The following is a 3,153-nucleotide window of genomic DNA, read 5'->3' on the forward strand; positions in this document are numbered from 1 at the left end:
TATACAAATGGCTCAGATGGCTCTGAGCACTATGGGACCGTGGTCATCAGTCCCCGAGAACTTAGAACTACTTAAACCTAACTAACTTAAGGATATCGCACACTTCCAAGACCAAGGCAGGATTCAAACCTGCGACTGTAGCGGTCACGTGGTTCCAGACTTAAGCGCCTAGAAACGCACGGCCACACCGGCCGGCTTGCCATATACAGTGACAACACAGTCGTTAGCACAGGTTAAACTTTGCTTCGAAACGGTTAGAATTTGGACATTTTTACAGTTACCAAACACATTTGGTCATAATACATTTGCATGAGAAAAACCAATTTCTTGTTCCCTTCATTTGCATCCCTGACACAGGAATTTAGAAAAGGTAGGTTCTAAACAAGACTTTCGATTGATCAAGTCAAGGAATACCCTTTTGCAATATTGTAAACTTTTCTAACAAAAGATACAGTGGGAAAAAGAAAACAGCAGTTACAACATGTTTTATTTCATATCCACCTTCTACATGCTACGTTAGGTACAACATGTTTTATTTCATATCCACTTTCGACATGTTGGGTTAGATGGACTGTTTGAAATATGGAGACCTTCCCTGCCCTAAAACCTGTTTGTTCTGGGGTCAAAAGTAGGATCGTCTTTTCCACCAGTCTTTGGAAGATTCGTCTCTACATTATCTTCTAAAGGTGGTATAACAAGGAAATCGGACATTTTTTTTCGATTTTAGCAGATTTTAATAGTTCTACAACTTTAATTCTCCTCCTTACTTGTAGTGCCTTTCAGGCTTGGCTGCAATTACGTAATTTACGTATTTCTATGTGAGAGGACCAAAATGTTTATTCAGTCAGTTAGCGAATCATACAGGATGGTTGTCTTACGCATCATTACTTGTGTAATTCGTCGTTATACGTGTGTAACGCTGAGATTTTTCTGAGATGTATAACACACGTGGAGAAGCTTCAGCAAGTATCCAGTCCAATCCCACTCAAGGAAAGAGAATTTAATTAAATAAAAATGTTGTTTCAAGTCGCGGATTCATACTGCAAAGGTAATCCCAATCTCAACATTGTTAGTCACAGGTCTGATGTTTAATTAATTAAAGAGACAATAAAACGCTTCTGTCAATTTATGCATTAAAGTCAAATTTCCCTATCCATTGGAAACCACCGATATACTACTACATAAAGATTAGACGTGGTTTAATATTGTTAGAAAAAAATCTTGAAAACTTCTTGACCCATTTATTTAAAATTTTCACACGATACCCTAATAAGCATTCAGATGGCCACTTTCTATATATATATATATATATATATATATATATATATATATATATATATATATATATATATGTGTGTGTGTATGTGTGTGTGTGTTTTTGTATGTAACTATACATATATGTATACGTGCATACATTAAATATCAAAATATCAGGGTGAGTCACTAACTATTGCCACCAAGAATAACTCAGAAAATGTGATAGAAGCTGAAAAGATGAAAAGTTTGTGGGACAAATGTTGTATGGGACAGCGGGGACCATAATATGACGGTTTTTTGTTGCTCTTCAGAGATATGAAGGTCAATTTTTTTAATTGGATGCTGTAGTTTGTTACTTATTTTCTGATAGCGGCTACCGAGACGAATCCAATTATGAAGCAATTTAAGGAAATCACGGAAAATCTAGATCGGGATTGCCAGATGCGGGTTTGAATGCGAGTCCAGTGTACTGACCACTGTACCACCTCGCTCGGTTTAAATATTCGACCAGAAAGTACATTCTCTTCTGTAGTCTGGATCGCCAGCGGCCTTGCCGCAGTGATAACACCGGTTACCGTCAGATCACCGAAGTTAAGCGCTGTCGGGCTGGGCTAGGACTTGGATGGGTGACCATCCGTCTGCCGAGTGCTGTTGGCAAGGGCGGTGCACTCAGCCCTCTTGAGGCAAACTGAGGAACTACTTGATTGATAAGTAGCGGCTCCGGTCTCGGACACTGAGATAAGGCCGGGAGAGCCGTGTGCTGACCACATGCCCTTCCATATCCGAATCCAGTGACGCCTGTGGGCTGAGGATGACACGGTGGCCAGTCGGTACCTTTGGGCCTGCATGGCCTGTGCGGGAGGAGCTTAATTTAGTAGTCTGGATCTTCAGGAGGCTCCAAAGCCAAACTTCTCTGCTGAAAGCCGCTTAAGGCCTTCCACAGCCTGGGCTTATTATCGAGAGACATAGAGAAATTTAGAGCTGATTTGCACTTTGCCGTTGGTGAGCGTAGCTGGTGCCGCCGATGGCTGATTCTGTAGCCACTTCAGCCTCCATCTACATTTTACTACGGTGAGATCGAGCTGCAACTACGAGACTAAAGTCATTTTATAACACTCTAACATTCTGGGTGGTGTCTGCTTGTTCTATATCGTGTCTCCCTACCACTTTCGCGCAACGACGCTCTGAGCGTGTGTTTTAGGGAATTGACTAGTTTGAACCTGGGACCTGTTGCTGATAAGGAGACGCCAGACCACACATGACATGTAGAATTCAGAAGAGTTCAGTGAGACTAGCGATGATATAACCAAATACTCAATGATTTCAGTGTCAGCTCCACTGCACTCCCTGTAAAAGAATATTAATACTAAGTAAATTTAGTGGAAGGGGTTGTGCTGTCAGCAGAAAAGAAGTAACAGCTGAATCGTTTGGTCAGGAGGATTCAGTGACTTCGAACATATGTTAAGTCACCGAACTCGATGAAGTAACAGATCCATCACGGATATTTAAGGCCTTACAAAGCTGTCCAGTAGACTACGGGTGACGTTAATATGTGTGGAAAGACGAAGGAACAACCACAGCTAAACCAAGCGGAGGCAGACTTCACGTACTAATGGGCTGGGACTGCCGAGACTGCGGAGGTTGGTTCTAAAATAACACATGAAATCGGTGGGACGAATCACTCGTGACTTCCAAAGCGTTACCAGCAGTTCAGCTTGTATATTGTATATTAAAATTAAAATAAAACTATTTATTGTAGTTCATGGCTTCTCATACCAATGTCAGTAATCATTTTAAATTTTTCATTATAAAATAATCCATAAATTTAACTTTTCCTAGTGAAGTGATTTTTTTCAAGAAATGCGTATTTTCAAGGTGAACCTTCTCAAACTTATA

General features: G+C 40.7%; 1 pseudogene; it reads left to right on the top strand.

Moving 5' to 3' along the window:
• The first annotated feature begins 1,797 nt into the window (after positions 1–1,797).
• Positions 1,798–1,914, top strand: LOC126285701 (5S ribosomal RNA; annotated as a pseudogene).
• The last annotated feature ends 1,239 nt before the right edge of the window (positions 1,915–3,153 follow it).

The sequence above is a fragment of the Schistocerca gregaria genome, chromosome 8, assembly GCF_023897955.1.
Source record: "Schistocerca gregaria isolate iqSchGreg1 chromosome 8, iqSchGreg1.2, whole genome shotgun sequence".
NCBI classification, from domain to species: Eukaryota; Metazoa; Arthropoda; class Insecta; order Orthoptera; family Acrididae; genus Schistocerca; species Schistocerca gregaria.